The following is an 18,839-nucleotide window of genomic DNA, read 5'->3' on the forward strand; positions in this document are numbered from 1 at the left end:
CTCCTGCCAATGGTGATGTAAAGTGGAATGCCACTTTGGAGAACAATTTGTCAGTTTCTTAAAGTTTCTTCAATTATACATTTACTATACGACCCAACTGTTCTACTTTTAGGTATATAGCCAAAAGAAATGCCCATACAGAGACGTGTACACAAATATTTAAAACAGCTTTATTTTTAATAGTCAAAAACTGAAAATAACGCAATGTTCATCAACAGATGAATGGATAAACAAAGTGTGGTATAACCATGTAATGCCATCGTTCTCAGCAATACAGTTGAATGAACACTTCATATGTGTAACATCATAGATGAGTCTCAACATTATTATGCTAAGAGAAAGCAACCACAAAAGAAAAACAGTACATATTCTATAATTCCATTTATATAAGTTCCTATACTATAAACTAATATATGGTGGCAGAAATCAGAATAATTGTTGACTTGGGATGAGAAGGTTGTGGGGAAGATTGAAAGAACACAAGAAAAATTTGGGATCTAATAACGATGTTCATTATCTTGATTTTCATAATTATTTCACGGGTACAAACTTACTTGAAAACTTATCAAATGTAAATTTTAATATTTATCTTATGCCAATTTTATGTTATGCATTTGTTTTATGTCAGTTATACCTCAGTAAGTCAGGATAGGATAGAACTCTATCGTATAATCTGTTTCAAGTAGTATGCAATTTTTAGACATTATTTATAAAGGAAAATATAGACCTATGTCTATAAATCACACTATCATTGTCTGTTACCATAATAATCTCACAGAAAGGTCCACCATGAATCAAAAAGCTATGATTCTAATAATCAGAAATCAGCAAAATACTTCTAAGCCTAGTTTTCTGCATTCCTAACATGAAGGCATTGGAGGGGTGAAGGGGCATCATGTTACCTACCTGTGCTCAGAGGGTGGGTGGAATGAGGAAGGTAGTAAGAGGAGTCAAGCTGGCAAATTTCCAAAACCCCTTCTCCTTGCTTAGGATTGAATATCACCCCAATTCATGTGTTAAAAACTTAATATTTTTGGTGAAGGTATTTGGAAGTAGGACCTTCGGGGATAATTAGGTTTAGATGAGGTAATGAGGATGGAGCTCCTGTGAGGAGATTAGAGTCCTTATCAGGCAAGGAGGAGACCAGAGTCCACTCTCTCTTCATGTGAGGACACAGCAAGATGGCAGCCATCTGTGAGCCAGAAAGAGGCTCCTCACTGGAACCTGATCACGCTGCACCCTAATCTTGGACTTTCCAGCCTCTGGAACTGTGAGAAAGAGATGTCTATTATTTCACCTCTGCAGTCTATGGTGTTTTATTATAGCCATCCAAGCTAAGATACTCCCCCAACCAGTAAAGTTCTGCTTCTACCAGTTTTGTGTAATGAGTTGTCCACAAAGCTTATTTTGAAGAACCAATTTTCATGGATTTCTTTTTCTTCCTTTCTTTTCTTTTTTTTTAAAAAAGATTTTATTTATTTATTCATGAGAGACCCAGAGAGAGAGGCAGAGACACAGGTAGAGGGAGAAGCAGGCTCCCTCTGGGGAGCCTGATGTGGGACTGGATCCCAGGACCCCTGGATCACTCCCAGAGCCGAAGGCAGACGCTCAACCACTGAGCCACTCAGGTGTCTCCAATTTTCATGTAGTTCAAAAGGAAATATACAACTATAGTAGATGGCCTCCAAAATGTCCTTAGTTGACAAATCCTATGGTCCTAATTGGTAAAACTAAATCTGCCGAGCATCTATTGTGATTCTTCACGGACAGGAATTTGTTTGCAAAGCTGCTTTAGAGAATATTAAGGAACTCCCAGTAATCCTCCAGAAGTTTCCTATCCAAATCCTTTTGTATTTTATTTTGATTCACAGGGAAGTGATGCTCTTCCCTGTGCATATCAGCAGTGTGCTTCTGAGGGTCTGTACCCGCATCCCTCTCCCCACCCAGAGGACTGTAATCTGTAAAACAGATGGGAGGCACTTCCTGTGCTTTCACATGCAGAACCCAGCAGCTGTCCCAGTGGCCCCTCCTGCTGCATTTACTCCTCTCAAATCTCATGATGGTTCTCAAGGCCCCTATAATTATTCATCAGTGAGTCTAAGTAATTCAGAAAACCAGATTCTCAAAAGCCTTTAGATAATCAGGCACCCAAATCTGATTTGTGTTGGATTTATGTTTTCTGAGACCCCACCTGCCTTGCAGCCTCACAACTCTTCCTATTAATTTTTTTTAACCTTAAGTATTTGTACATTGTGCCTGTGTTCTTTTTCATTCCCCTAATTGCAGTGACTCAGTTTGCTTTTATAGTGCCCACACCTTTTCCCCACAAACTTTGAGTATTGGAAACATGGTATAGCAGAAAGGAAACCTAGACTCTAATTCTGGCTTTGTCATTCAGCTTCCCATGTGATTTGGGCTCGGAGTGGGAATTGGGTCATCTTCTGGGCCTCCATTTTCTCATCTTAAAATAGGAGGGTTCGATTAGTTTTTTTTCTAAAGCGTTTTGCCTACTGTTGCTAATATGGGAGAGGATTTTAGACATACCATAAAATATTCTCAGTAAGTATATATTGATTTTAACACACACTAGAAAAATGTGTAATTGTTACATCAAACCAGCTGAAATTATATTTTAATCTAATTAGTAGATTATTTAATGGTGATTAGGTTTTTTTAAGTGAATTGATTTAGAATTCACTTAAGTTAGTAAGCAGATTCAAGAGGTAACTGAGTATGGCAAAAATTGGAGAGATGGAGGTATATAATAGTGGCCTGGAAGCAGTGTTATGACTTGCCTAACTGTTTCACAGGAAAGCTGCATTTCTCCATTCTCCCTGATATTGGGTGGGAGTCACGTGCCTGAATTCTGACCAATGAAATGTGAACACAGGTCATGTATCACTTCTGGGGAAAGCTTGTGTGCCCTTTCCATCTTTCTATTCTCTCATCACAGCAACTGTGGTGGAGGCTATGGAGGTATCATGATATAGAAAGAGCTTAGGACCTTGAATGATCTGATGAATGAAAGTGTCTACTAAACCAAACTAAAAAATAAACTTCTATTGTGTTAAGCCACAGAGATTTCTGAGTTTATCTCAATATAGCTTATCTTATCCTGACTAACACAAAGCATGATAAGATAATCGAGTTCCATCTAGCTCTAAAATTCATTGTCTTTTGTCTGTTCCGTTGTTTAGTTTTAACCTATACTTTTTTCTAGCCCTCTAACTTCAAAGAAGTCCCTTTTAAATTAATTTGCTTATGTTTTTGTCCTTCCAACTAGCTCTGTTTTTAGAAGTAGCATTCATTTTAATTATGGCCATACTTCTGGATAACTGCATAGAATGCTTCTCACATCCAAAGAGGACATGGCAGTTAGTGTTATTGTTTGTTTGTGGTGCCTTTCTGAATAGACTCTGGTGACCCTCAACTTTCAGGCTACTCACATAAAGATGACACTTTCTGCAGCACCTTGTTCACTATTGATGTCACCACTTCCAGTGGTTATGAGCCTGTGTCTTTGGCTTAAGAAAGCCACTTCTCTTACTGTTCTAAGTCAGACCAGCCAAATTTTGCTATTGGTTCCCAGTCTACCAGTGAGAAACATTCTTAGAAATTGTGCTATAGGGATACCTGGGTGGCTCAGCAGTTGACCCCCTGCCTTTGGCCCAGGGCATGATCCTGGGTCCCACATAGGGTTCCCTGCGGAAAGCCTGCTTCTCCCTCTACTTGTGTCTCAGCCTCTGTCTCTCCCTGGGTCTCTCATGAATGAATAAATAAAATCTTTAAAAAAAAAAAAGAAAGAAAGAAATTGTGGTATAGGAAGCTCATCTATCCACCCCACTCATAGCATGAACCCTTTTTAAGCCCCAAAAGCTGGAGGAGCCTGCTTTCTTCTACCTTCAGCATAATCCAGAACAGTTACATGATGAAAATCATTTTAAGCCTTGGCAGCTGATTACATTTTGAACTTCATATTGGCTTGTGTTGTCTGGTTTTTGTCACTTTGTGGTCAAAGATATTTGTAAAAAACAAACAACAACAACAACAACAACAAACATATTTTTTCAAGAAGCATGATTTAAGGTCTGGATCAAATCACAACCTGTTCTAATCACTGCCACTGCTCTATATATCTTCGATTTGTAAGGTCTGCAAACTTTTTATCTGCCTCTTCCCCAAATGACATTACATTTTGATTCAATTTGCCTTTCTAGTGCTTGATCAATCAATGTATTAAATCTGCTGCTCAGGCTAACTAAGAGATAGTTTATAACAATGTTAGCTGATGAAAAATTTGAATTTATGTATTTTCCTTACTCAAGATAATATAGAAATCTAGTTATCTTGAGACTCAATACATATACCAGTGGTGACTATTCAAATGGTATAGGAAAGCAGTGGCTTTTACTCTGTGAGATCATAAATGGCATGATCATGGGTTTGTTATTTATATTCTAGAAACTTCTAAAAATAATTTGAAGATCATCTTAGAACTATTAAAAATCATTCGTCAGTCAAAACACCGTGTGTGTGACAATATTGATGTCTGTTGGAAATCACAAAACCATGGAATTAGAGAAAAGCAGAAATGGAAGAAAACTATCAACCATATATCTTAGCTCCTTGTTTGACAGAGAAAGCAAGCACTGGGACACACACATGCAAATGTTTTATTTCTTATAACTTTATTTTATTCTTTTTTAATTATTTATGATAGTCACACACACAGAGAGAGAGAGAGAGAGAGAGAGGCAGAGACACAGGCAGAGGGAGAAGCAGGCTCTATGCACCGGGAGCCCGACGTGGGATTCGATCCTGGGTCTCCAGGATCGCGCCCTGGGCCAAAGGCAGGCGCTAAACCGCTGCGCCACCCAGGGATCCCTTCTTATAACTTTATTGCAATATAACACATCTACTACATAATTTGCCAATTTAAAGTGTATAATTCAATGTTTTTTAGTGCATTCAAAAAGTTACACAATCAGGGACAGCCCAGGTGTCTCAGTGGTTTAGCGCCGCCTTCAGCCCAGGGCGTGATCCTGGAGACCTGGGATCTAGTCCCACATCAGGCTCCCTGCAATGGAGCCTGCTTCTCCTTCTGCCTGTGTCTCTGCCTCTCTCTATGTGTCTCTTGTGAATAAATAAATAAATAATTTTTTAAAAAGTTACACAATCACCATTACAATCAGTTTTGGAACACTTTAATCAATCAGAAAGAAACCACATACGCATTAGCAGTCACTACCTGTTTCCCCTCAACTCCCCTAGCCCTAAGCAAACACTGATCTACCTGCTATCCATAATGATTTGTCTATTCTGGACACTCCATGTAAATGGAACCATGCAATAGATGGCCTTCTGTAATGGCTTCTTTCACTTGATCAACAAATGTTTTTGAGGCTCATCCACATTGTAGCAGGCACCATTACCTCATTCTTTTTCAACTGCTGAATTACATTCCATTGTATTCCTCTGTCATATTTTGGGTACCTGTTCATCCATTGATGGACATTTAGGTTGTCTCCACATTTTGGCTTATGAACAATGCTGCTACAAAACTTCACCTAAGTTTTTGTGTGGGCATAAGTATTCATTTCCTTTAGGTATATACTCAGTAATACACTTAATAGATCATGTGGCAACATTATGTTATCTTATAAGGAACTGCCAGTTTTCTAAACCAGCTACACCATTTTACATTCCTGACAGCAGTGTAAGACTTCTGCCTACCCCATATTTTCAGCAAAATTTATTATTACCTGCTTTTTAAATTATTGTATTAGCCATCCTACTGGGGGCGGGGGGAGTGATATCTTATTGTGGTTCTCATTTGCATTTCCAAGATGGCTAATGATGTTGAGAATCTTCTCATGTGCTTAGTAGCCATTTTTGTATTTTCTGTGAATGAACTATCTATTCAGATTATTTGCCCATTTTTAAATTGGTTTATTTGTCTTTTATTACTGAGTTGTAAAATCTCTTTACATATTTTAGCTACAAGTCCCTTAGGTATATAAATCACTATTTGTTTAAAACACACACACACACACACACACACACACACAAATAAAAAAATAAAAATAAAAATAAAAAATAAAACACACACACACACCCCTATTCTTTCTCCTAGTGAATTATCTTAGCAACCCAGTCAAATATCAATTGATTGTAAATATGACAGTTATTTTTGGATTTCAGTCAATTGATCTATATACGTATCTTTATACCAGTACTACAGTATTACACTGTCTTGATTACTGTAGTTTTGTCATAAATTTTGAAATTAAGAAATGTGAGAACTCCAACTGTGTTCTTTTTCAAGACTGTTTTGGCTATTCTGGATCATTTACATATCTGCAAATTTTAGGATCAGCTTGTCAATTTCTGTAAAAAAGGCAGCTAGAATTTTGTTAGATTTTTGTCAATTTCTGTTTAAAAAAGGCAGCTAGAATTTTGTTAGATTTAAGTGAATCTGTAGATTGCTTTGAATACTATTGCTATTTTAGCAATATTAAGTCTTTCAATCCATAAACAGGAGTTATCTTTCCATTTATTTAGGTTTTCTTTCTTCTTTCTTACCTAGATCTTTAATTTCTTTCAACAATGTTTTGTAGTTTTCAGTGGCTATGTTTTGTACTACATTGTTAAGTTTATTCCTAAATATTTTATTTTCTTAAATGATATTATAAATGGAATTTTTTCTTTGATCTCATTTTTGGATTTTTTGTTGCTATATATTGATATACAATTATCTTTTGTATATTAACCTTATATGCTGCCATTTGCTGAGCTCATTTATTGGTTCTAAGAGTTTGTTTAGAATTTTCTGTATATAAGATCATGTCATCTAAAAATAGAGAAAATTCTACTTTCACCTTTTCAATTTAGGTGCCTTATCACTTCCTTTTCTTTCTTAATTTCCTCACCCAGAAACTTGGTGCAATGATGGATACAAGTGGCAGAGCAGATATCCTGTCTTTTTCCTGACTTTTAAAGAGAAACGTTCAGTCTTTCATCATTAAATATGACATTAGCTGTAGGTTTTATTCCTAGATGCTCTTTGTCAAGTTGAGGAAGATCCCTTCTATTCCTAATTTATTAAGTGTTTTTATCATGAAGTGGTGTTGAATTTTGTCAAATGCTTTTTCTGCATCTATTGGCATGATCATGTGGACTTTCTCTTTTTATTCTATTTATATGGCTTATCACATTGGCTGATTTTTAGATGTTAAGCCAACCTTGCATTCTGGGATAAACTCCACTTGATCGTAGTATAAATTCTTTTCATATGTTACTGTAGTTGCTTTCCTAACTTTTTTTTAGGATTTTTGCATCTATATTTTATGACTTATAGCTTTCTCTTCCTGTAATTTCTTTCCCTGGTTTTGAATGAGGACTCATATGGTTTATTATTTTTAAAGCATGGAAATCCCTGAAAAAAAATTCAGATAATGAGAAAGACTAAAAGCTGGAAAGTGTAAATCCCTTCTCCTGTACCACGTTCACTGTGAATAGGATTAATGTGTGTGTGTGCACACATGCAAATATGTATAAATATGGAATATTAATAAATTTCAATTTAGTTATGTGATGTCAAGAATTAAAAAATTAAAAAATGGATTGACTGGGCAGCCTGGGTGGCTCAGCGGTTTAGTGCTGCCTTCAGCCCAGGGTATGATCCTGGAGACCCAGGATGAGTCCCACATCAGGCTCCTTGCAGTGAGCTGCTTCTCCCTCTGTCTGTGTCTCTGCCTTTCTCTCTCTCTCTCTGTCTGTCTTCCATGAATAAATAAATAAAATCTTTAAAAAATGGATTGATTAAAAAATATATATAATTAAATAAGTTTGGGTATCCTGATAAATATATTAAAATAAAAAGTTGAATGGGATAGCTTGACATGGTATATTGATATTCAAGTTAATAGCAAAGTTATGATCCAATATTCATCATCAATAGCCTAACTGGATTTAATCTATTTTGTGGAGTCTTATTTAAATGTGTCACAAGGGATTGGAAAACCTCTAAAAGTTCATTGATTCCTAAGCCTTTGACCTTCACTAGATTGGGGATCAGAAAACTGAGAATCTGAAGATGATTGTGTTAATTTTGAATCATGTGATCTCAGATAACCACTTTTCATTTATTAACCACAAACCTCTGAACACATAAACACACACACATATTAACATTCCACTCTTACATTTCTTATCTACAAACAGAAATAAAATTAATGAGCTAAAAAACCAAAACTAAACTAAAAACAGGGGAAAGCTTATAAAACTAAATGTGGATCCCAACATAAATAGCTGAACAGAGAATGTGATTTTTCAATTCTTAGCAGATAAAAAAAACTGAACACTTAGAAATTATTCAAAACCAGGGATCCCTCGGTGGCTCAGTGGTTTGGCTCCTGCCCTTGGTCCAGGGCATGATCTTGGAGTCCCGGGATCAAGTCCCATGTCGGGCTCCCTGCATGGAGCCTGCTTCTCCCTCTGCCTGTGTCTCTGCCCATCTCTCTCTCTCTCTCTCTATGTCTATCATGAATAAATAAATAAAATCTTTAAAAAAAAAAAGAAATTATTCAAAACCTGGAATCACTGACCAGAAATTACAGTTGGATCATGTTGGAAAGCAGCAGAAAGGGCTGTGTGTGTATATGCATATACATTTATATTTATTTATATTTATATGTAAATAATGTGGCCATAAACCAAATTTCTTACTATAAATCATTGTGTTACATTGAGGGACATGGGTGGCTATAATAACTTACCCCAAAATATTAATAGCTTCAAAAGTAAAAATTTATGTCTTTTGCTTACCAAATGATCTAGTATGGGTGGCAAGTCTTCCTGATTAAATGCCAGATCCCCTCTAAATGGTAGACTGGGCACCCAGGCTTCTTTTATCTTCAAACTCTGCCATAGTTTCCAAAACACCTTTAACATACACTTTGCAATGTTATCATACTCATCTATGTGGAGCTATAAAAGGAGAAGGAGTATAGAAGATCACATGTGGAAAATTTATATGGACAAGATCTGGAAATGGTGCACATCATGTCTGCTTAAATTTTATTGTCAGACACATGACAATGTTTCACCACAAGGAAAGTTGAGAACTTCAGTCTCATTGTGGGCCCAGAAAAAAGAAGAAACTGGTTTGTAACCAACCATCCCATCTCTGCCACAATTATCATTCTCCTCTGAGACATCTGCAGAATCAGAAATTTCTATTCCAAAACTTTTTCCCCTAAAGTGAATGCTTAATATCTTTTATTAAATCTCTAGTCTCTTGTCCTAATTTTAGAAAACTGGAATTTTTTATTCAAGATTCTTTAAGCCATCTTTCATGCATTTTTGAAAAATGCATAATATAACAATAAATTACTTTTATACAGAATTTTAGTTATCACATATGTTGGCAAAGAATATGCATATCTATAAAAGTTTTTAATGTATGTATGCATCTATCTATCTACCTATCTATCTATATGTTTTATCTAACTAGATTCCAAATTCCATAAAGGAATTTTAACAGTCTCTCCTCACATGTTAAATAGAGATGAGCCTATGTGCTTATGTAGTAGAAGTCCAATTCCCCAGTTTGCTATGAAGAAGCACATAGACAAAAAACAAAAACAAAAACAAAAACAAAAGAAGCACATAGACAAGAACACTGTATGAATTAAGGTAATGTGAGCTGCTGTAACAAATAAGACAAAATTTTAAAAAAATGGTTTATTTTCTTTTCTTTAATGATCAGAGATAGTGTCCTAGCTTCTCCAGATAGTGTTTCTTTTTGAGGCAATTCAGAGACACAGGCTTCTTTTATCTCGGGGCCCTGCCTTCCTCTTGACTCTGTCAGTTGTATCCATCAAGACAGAAAAAGTGCATATGCAAGGGCTATCCACTTCTTAACATCCTTGGCCTGGAAGTGACATACAACAGTCTACTTACATAGTTTGACAAGAACCAATCACATGGTCACAAGTAATTATAAGGAAAGCTAGGAAGTATAGTCTAGCTCTGTGCTCAAGGAAAAAAAAGAAAAGGAAACAGTCATAAACAGCACGTTTTTCAAAAGTACATTAATATACAAATAATCAAGGAACAATCCATTTCTGTCCATAGGTTACCTCCATTCAAATTCCAAGAGAAAATTATCTAATTCTGCTGGACTACAATTGTGCTAGTGCACTCTATTTATTTAACAAATTATTTTACAAACCAGTCTGAAGTGACTATATTTACATTACTCCATTGCCCTCAGATATCTCCGAGCAGGTAGAGAGGTCCATGATTTAAATTCACAGTCCTGAAAGCAAAATAACCCCTCCCAAGACAAAGAGAAAAGCTCCCCTAAAGACTAATTTTTGCCTCTCACTTTATGAGCCAAAACTGAATTCAACTTCAATATGGTATGAAGAGCTCTGAAAAAACAACCCACAGATTACCTAGGTTTCAGGCCATACCTCATTGTCACTAATGAGTCCTAAGAATTTAGGGTAGTATACTTCCTTTTCAACCCTCTTTGTGAGTCACCTTCTATGCAATGAAAGTTTGGACTAAGGAATTCCTAAGATTACTAAAACTTGTATCTCAGTGACCTACACTTTGACTTGAGAACAAAATAAAGTAAACTTAAGCTCAAGCACCCCAAGCTCAAGCAAAAAAAGGAAGAAAAAGGTCTTTTGATATACTAAGAAGACTAGAATAGCTGCTGATTAAATGAACCAAAATAGGTGGTTAGATTGAGATTGTTAACCTCACTGTATATACAAAGCATAGTCTAATGATTTCCTAGTTTTTGAAGGTCAGTAGCTGGATGAGGAACATAAGCAACTGAATATAGAATATTTACAAATATCCAACTTTCAAAAACCCAGGCTGTTTTTGAAATCAGACTGTGCTAAAGCAAACTAAACATAGCTTTGATTTAACTTCAAGATGTGTCTGTAACAACTGATTACTCCATATCCTTCTATTTTTTCTCCCAATGGCAAAATGCAAAAGCTTCATATTACCTCCATAATTATAGTAAACATAGACAACAATTTCTAAAATCATAGCACACTATTTGACGATCCTAACCTATGGGTTGGAGGCCAAAGAGCTGGATTAGGAGGCCATCTGGGAAGTGGAATCAAACACCAGATTCGAGGTGTTTGAGAGGCAATGAAAAGGCATTTTCTTCTCAGTATTAAATGAAAATGGTTTTCATATAAACTAGAAAATATCTGGAAATCTGTCTGAAATTATGTTGTAAATAATATTAATGAAATAAAGTTTCAACTTTATGCTAACGATTGGATAAGAGAGTAAATTAGTGCTGATAATCCCGGTATTTTAGATGGTTTCCATCCCCCTGCCACCTCCCCCCTCCTCCCAAATCCCACAGGAAATCTAGAGTAATTCAAAACTCTGTAAAATAAGACTCATGATTAAAATAATATATGTTCAGCAATCATTATTCCTTATATATTTAGACTTATTCATCTTTTTTTTGTTTTTGTTTTTGTTTAGTGTTTTAGTTTAGCCCCCCTCCTTTCCTGTATTCAGTTGGAATATAAGGTTTTTCTATGTTGACATGGAAGCTATAGGTTATATTTCTATTTTTCTAGTGGTTTCCCTAACCTATGTACTTAGATATCTATGTTTATCTAACAAAGTCTACATTATTCAGTGTCTCCTCCACCTGAACAAGACAATGACCCTAAAACATGTAAACATGTCCCATACCCATAAGATTATTACTTTATAGCTTTGGTTTCTTATTATTTAACACAAGATAATAATATTATTATTTTTAATAATCCAATTGTTCTTCTTAAATTTACCAACTCCTTTCAACTTCTGTGCTCACTGTTGTTTATTACATCCCCCGTCCCCTCTGAATATTCCTATCTTTATTGGTATGGTTGCTTTTTTAGAAAGGACATGTGGGTGGGATGTATGCCTGAAAATGTCCTCAGTTTTCTCTTACCTTTGAATAGCCATTTAGCTGAGAGTAGAATTGTAGGTTTTCAGTTATTTTCCCTCAGGACTTTGAAGGTGCTTACTTCATTGTCCTCTAAAATTGATGATTAAAAAAAATTAAAAAAATAAAATTGATGATTACAGATGGAAGTCTACTGGAAATATAATTTTCTTGGTAGACAGTCTTTCTTTGGGATTAGCTTGCCTTTGAGATTTTTCTTATTACCCTTGATACTCTGCAAGTTCACTCTAAGGTGGATTCATTTTATTTAAGGTACTTGAAACTTGAAATACACTATCTAAAGATTCATATATCATCTCTCTTAGTTCAGAAGAATTCTCAGCCAATTTCCCTTCAAATATTCCCTCTCCAAGACTGCTTCTAATCTCATCTTCTATATAAGCTAGAGTCTCTAAATCTATATTTCCAGGGTATATGACTTTGGGTAAGCTCCTTTAAAATTCTCAGGCTTAGGCAATATGAGAAAAATTCTGAGACATGTCTCCAAATTGATAGTGCCTATATAATTGCCTAAATATGACCTAACAAAGACCCATAGCAACGTCCACTACAGTGAAATTATGGAGTAATGGGGATAAAGAAATGTCCCTAAGATGTTCCCTTCATAGTAGCACTGGGAACATAGGAACTATGAAATGTTTAACTTAAAGGAAACTTCATGTTTTAGAAGATAAAACTTGAGACACAGAGAGATTAAGGAGATAATTCACTTTCAAGTAATTGTCAGATTTAGGGCTAAACTCAGAATTTCCTGATTTTCAGCAAAGTACTCTTAGTACTCTTAATGCTATTCCACCTTATCTTCCCAAGACATTAAAAATATCTTGGCTATTACATCAAAATCCATGTTCAGCTCACTATCTAATCCAATAGTCGAGAATCTTAAATACTGGGAGGCAGTGGAGATCTATCAAAAATATCAGTGGAATAATGAGAGGTTAACTGAGTCACCCAGCAACATGGATAGATTAGCCCTCTAACATTGAGCCCTGCTCAAGCTGCCAAACAGTGATTTACTCAAAGAAAAACTCCTGGAAATATTGTGAATTAAAAAACTCATTCAGGGCAGCCCCGGTGGCGCAGCGGTTTGGTGCCGCCTGCAGCCTGGGGTGTGATCCTGGAGACCCGGGATCGAGTCCCACATCGGGCTCCCTGTGTGGAGCCTGCTTCTCCCTCTGCCTGTGTCTCTGCCTCTCTCTCTGTGTCTATGACTAAATAAATAAAATCTTAAAAAAAAAAAAAAAAAACAGTTAAAAAAAATAAAATAAATAAAAAACTCATTCAGGAGCACCGGGTTGGCTCAGTCAGTCAAGTGTCCAACTCTTGATTTCAGCTCAGGTCATTATCTCAGGGTCATGAGATTGAGCTCATCTCAGGGTATTGGGGTCATGGGGCTCCATGCTTGGTAGGGGGCCTAGGGAAGGGTGGAATTTGCTTGGTATTCTCTCCTGCTCATTCTCTCTCTGTGTTTTTCTTTTACAAATAAATAAATCTTAAAAAAAATCCATCCAGTTGAGGCGTGGAATATTTGCACACTAATTTTCTGTAGGTGGCTGCAAAAATAAAGTTTCTACTGATTTCTTAAGAACTGTGTTTTAAGAGCTAATTGGTAGAAACTGATTTAACTACAAGAGCCTGTTCATGGGCTAAAGAGTTCCTAATCATAAATACCAGAGAAGACTGATAACTGATTAAAGAAAAAAAATAAAAGGTAGGGATCCCTGGGTGGCGCAGCGGTTTGGCGCCTGCCTTTGGCCCAGGGCGCGATCCTGGAGACCCGGGATCGAATCCCAGGTCGGGCTCCCTGCATGGAGCCTGCTTCTTCCTCTGCCTGTGTCTCTGACTCTCTCTCTCTCTCTCTGTGTGTGTGTGACTATCATAAAAAAAAAAAAAAAAAAAAAAAAAAAAAAGGTAAATCAGGCATCGCGATAATTAGCCAGACAAGATGAACTATGCCAGGAACATGGTTGTTCTTTAAAAGGACAAGATAAGTGGAGCTGAACAAGAGTCACGCACAACTTTAATCTATCAATTGATCAGTAATGTCAGCATTTCAGTGTGTTCTATAGGCCCACCACTCTATTTAGAGGTATCATGGAAAAAAGGTCAGAAAATTATTAGCAGCTGAGTTAATAAATACAATACATTGTATTTTCTTTCTTCCTGCAAAGTGGAAAAAAAGGTATATAGAAGGGAAGAGATCTCATTTTGTCCATTCTGTGGAGGGTGAAGTAGGATGTAATTGGATTTGCCCACAAGTATATAAAAAAACAATTTTAAGTCAAACAAATACTTGGTTAAGGAGCCCCAGAAGAACAATTCATAAGCAAGTGAAGAGAAAGGTCACTTTTCAGCTGCTCCTGGAAGAAAGAATAAAATGTAGATAAAGAAATACAGATGTGTTAAAGGAAAGATCAAAAATAGCCTTAATCCTGCTGAAAAAAAGTGGGATTGTCAGTATTTCTGCAGTGGTAAATAAAGAAATCTTGGGGATTTATAGAGAAAGAAATGCATTCAAAATAACTATTAGAGGATGAGGGTAGGCAAGTGATAGAGGAAGAACAACAGAGTTGATGTACAATGACCAAGGAGGAAATATAGGCGATACACTGACAATTAGAACTTTCAGTGAGTTGGTGAGGAAAGACTAAGAGGCCAGAACTAACAGTCCTAGGGCAAGAGCAACTAAGCAAACAGTAGGGCTACCTCCAAAGGAAGGTGACAAGTGGGGCCAACTATATTATCCCAAGGGATCTAGAAAGCTCAAATAGGATCTGAGGTAGTGCCAATATCCACAAACCTGTTAGAGGGTAAGCAACCCCAAGAGGAGCCTATAAGCAGCCTGAAACAATAGCAAAATGGAAAACCACATTACACATATATCTTGACAAGATTCAGTTGGAGCGTTTGCCTTGGGGCCAATACCTCCAAGGAGTTTTTCTTTCCTCTCAATCCTAAATATACATTTTACCAGCATCAAGCTGCTGAATGGAAGAATATGGGTATCCCACCAACCTCATCTCTAGCTACTCCTCCTGCTACATTCATGCTCCACATACCTTGAAATGAATGTAATTCCTCAAACCCACTCCACTTTGTTTTGTGTCTAAGCCTTAAGATATGTTGTTCCCTCTGTCTAGAATACCCTTTCCACCCAACTCTCTTTACCTAGCTAAATTCTGCTCTGGATCTCTACGTCCTCTCTTATACCTCCTTGCAGTTGCACTATCAGTGCCTTTACCACACTGGACTGTAATAATGTCTTTTCTTGTTGACACCCTAGGCTGTTAAGAACCATGAGGAGTCAGGTACCTGTTGTTTAGCTTTGTTCACCTAGAATTATATCAGTGGTCTCTGGTGCACAGTGGATGCTTAATAGTTATTTATGGAATGAGTGAGTACAATTTCCACTTGTCCTTTTATTATTTTTTTTAACTTTGCTCAACCATCTTTATTTTTTTTTGTAATAATAAATTTATTTTTTATTGGTGTTCAATTTGCCAACATACAGAATTGCTCAACCATCTTTAGATCTGTATTCTTCTAAACCAACTTTTCTAATCTTTTTGAACAAGGAAATGTTTCAGAATTGAGAACTTGTTCCCCCTGGATCTTAATGTCCAAAAAAGAATTACTTGTCAAGAGTCCCTAGGAAGGAAAGCAGCATTTTCAAAAATATAGAAGAATTTTTTAAAATAATAATCCAGGAATCCATGCCTCCTCGGACAGCTGAAATAAATATACTGTCTTAGTCATCACTATTCTCTTAAACTGGTTTGAGGAAACATGTTTTGCTTTTTGTTTTAAACAGGAACAGATTGCTCAGGATTTGGGGGAGCCAGACACGAATCACAAAGCCCTTCCTCTTTCATTTAACCAGTCCTTGCTCTCTGACCAGCCCTGAGATATTTACTGAACTACAGATGAAACAAGCTTCTTCTCTCCAGCTGGCCTTGTGTGGTGTTAAAGAGTGAAAGAAATCATGAGCACTCTTCCAGCAGCCAGCCTTGAGAGGTTAGCATAGGAGAAGGACCATGAATTCTGCTCACCCTCTTCACAGGGACAGTCTGAACCCAAGTGGTGGGTGTATAAACTAGGAGAGGGAATTGGTGGGGGGGTGGGGGCGGAATTAACTCTTCAGCTTCTGACAAGCTCAGCAAGTTGCAGAATGATACTACTGGTGAGTCTGCTCCAAAAATCCTCTGGCATTTTTCCTCTGGCTTTGGAGCAACCTGTAATTTTTTTAATTTTTGAAAGTGTATAGAAGTGAATGTAATTACTAAATTATCTTTATGTGTCAGGCACTGTGCTTAGTGCTTTTTACATGCATTATTTTATTTAATCATACAACCACATGAACTATCCATTTTTATCCTCATGTCACAAAGAAATTAATGCTCAGGGTAAGAAGTAACTTAACCATCTAATTAATAAACAATAGAGCCTAGGTTCAAACCCAAATCTTTTTTTTTTTTTAAGGTGGACAACATGATTTTTTTTTTCCTTTTTCAAACTGTTTGTATTTTTTTATTTTTTTTAATTGGAGTTCAATTTGCCAACATATAGCATAACACCCAGTGCTCATCCCATCAAATGCCCCCCTCAGTGCCTGTCACCCAGTCACCCCTACCCCCTGCCCACCTCCCTTTCCACCACCCCTTGTTCGTCAAACCCAAATCTAATGAATTCAAATCACAGTATTTTTTTCCTCCTACACCTAGAGATTTGTACCTTGAAATCATAGAAATGTTTATTCTATTTAGAGGAACGGCTTTTGGGAAAATTGCACAATTAAATTAATTCACCAGATAGAAAGGCATTTCAAAAATACAGGAGCTTAAAGCAAAGGCAAGAAGGCAGAAAGAATGGCAAGAAGCTAGAAGAGGGACACATAGATTTTCTTCTTGAACTTTTGAGAGAGGTAGAAGAAAAGGAACAAGAGTTAAAAGACTTAAGAATTTTTGTCAACAATATCAAAGTATACCTAACTATTTCTTTATATTTTGTGCATAGTGTATCATTTAAGATATAGTTATAGTCCAGAGGCTATGGAAGCCTGGAGTGTGATTGTGAATAGGTCAACCTCTTAGACTGTTTACTCCTAATACCATTTGCAGGACTTTAGAGGAAAGGGCAATTGAGCATTCTAGAGGGCAAAGATCATCAATACTGAAGAAAACCTTTTGAAAGATTGAGACCATCTCCACCTACGAAGAGTGAGAAATGAGGTACTTCCTGTAGTATCTGCACATCAACATATCCCTGAACAAGTTCTCTCCGAAGAACTTGAGGCCCCGAAGCCAAGCACAATGAGGGGAAGTGACATGGAAATATCCAGACTCTCCTCTCCCAGTCTAAGGGGCCCTGGAGCAGTGGTTCTAAACTTTGCCTACATATTAGGATTACTTAGGGAGCTTTCAAATACCCTAATGTTCAAGCCACACCACTGACCAATCGACTCAAAATTTCTGGAGATGGAACTAGGCATTGTTATTCTTTAATGATTCCAACATGCAGCCAATGTGCAGCCAAGTTTAAGAAATGCTACCCCAAAGAGTGGAGAAACTGGTGGGTAGCTGGGATGGTGAAGCATTCAGTAGAGCTAAGGGGAGGTGATTCCCAAGCAGGTTGGCTGTGGATCACACTAGAGAAAACCTGGTATAACAGATTGGTCTCTGTCATCTTGCAGTAGGGACCATAGATATAAAGTTCATTTGGAGCTTGGTTACCATGCATGAAAGACACCATCTAATAATGGATCATTGTTACATAACAGCAAATTCTGATCTATTCTTATTCCCAAGGACAATAATGCAAATTTCCTTCAGAGAAGAGCCATGGCACTATGCAAGAACATGGATTACGAAATGTAATATAGCACACGAGTGTAGTTTCACAGATTGCTTGTCCATTAAACCATATGATTTCTCCAACACCACCTACACTCCTGAAGGTTTTGCTGAACAACAGCGCATATTGACCAAAATAATAAAAGTGTGGGAGAACCTTACTGATTTCAAAAGAAAACGTATCTTCAGGGCAACAGGAAAATGCTCTTAAGTAAATAGGTGTGTGCATATAGGCTTGTAACCACCAAATAAGAAATACAAGGAGTTTCTTTTCTATTAATCAGAAAAGAGAAACCTTTTTGCAGGGTTAAACCAAATGTTTCTTTAATAGTGCTTATGCAATTGATATCATGGAGGAATTTACAGAATTCCATAAATCCATAGATTAGAAAAGCAGCATTAGGTTTTAATTAAGAGGAGCATTATTATGCTTGTAATTTTAAAAAGAAAATAAAGATGTTTCACTATATTTCTACATCTTTAAGGGCAGTGGTCTTTGTGGATATATTCATGAACTGGTAATATTTGGCACTTGATCAAAATTGCTACATTGTAGATAATTATCTCAAGAATTCAGGTTAGGGTTCAGATCCTTTGAGAAATGCTATGCCAACTCTATCAGGGTCATCTGTATCATTAGAAAAAAGAGGGTCCAGTAAGGCAAAAGAAAAGTTCTCAGAGGTACATGGTATAGTATAGCAACACCTTTTTCTACACACAGAAAATCTGACATGAGTATATTTTTTACTCTAATTCCAGTATAGTTAACATACGGTGTTATATTAGTTTCATGTGTACAATGCAGCGATTCAACAATTCTATATGTTATTCAGTGCTCATCACGATAAGTGCACTCTTTAATCTGTTTCACTCGTTTCATGCATCCTCCACGCCCTCTCCCTTCTGGTAACCACTAGTTTATCCTGTAGAGTTAAGAGTCCATTCATTTTTCTCTATTTTTGTTGTTTATTTTGTTTCTTAAATTC

The 18,839-nt window shown here is 36.7% G+C and overlaps 3 long non-coding RNA genes across 3 annotated transcripts in view; all 3 read right to left on the reverse strand.

Moving 5' to 3' along the window:
- The window catches only part of LOC119866863, a 121,367-nt gene that overhangs the window by 14,631 nt on the left and 87,897 nt on the right, over positions 1 to 18,839 (reverse strand). The window lies entirely within an intron of this gene.
- LOC119866862 lies at positions 155 to 8,984 on the reverse strand. Its single transcript, XR_005381451.1, has 2 exons — positions 8,827 to 8,984; positions 155 to 1,268 (listed from the first exon to the last, which is right to left on the reverse strand). It is a non-coding gene; the product is annotated as an uncharacterized LOC119866862 (long non-coding RNA).
- On the reverse strand, positions 9,803 to 12,503 carry LOC111093369. Its single transcript, XR_005381448.1, has 2 exons — positions 11,990 to 12,503; positions 9,803 to 9,934 (listed from the first exon to the last, which is right to left on the reverse strand). It is a non-coding gene; the product is annotated as an uncharacterized LOC111093369 (long non-coding RNA).

The sequence above is a fragment of the Canis lupus genome, chromosome 30, assembly GCF_011100685.1.
Source record: "Canis lupus familiaris isolate Mischka breed German Shepherd chromosome 30, alternate assembly UU_Cfam_GSD_1.0, whole genome shotgun sequence".
NCBI classification, from domain to species: Eukaryota; Metazoa; Chordata; class Mammalia; order Carnivora; family Canidae; genus Canis; species Canis lupus.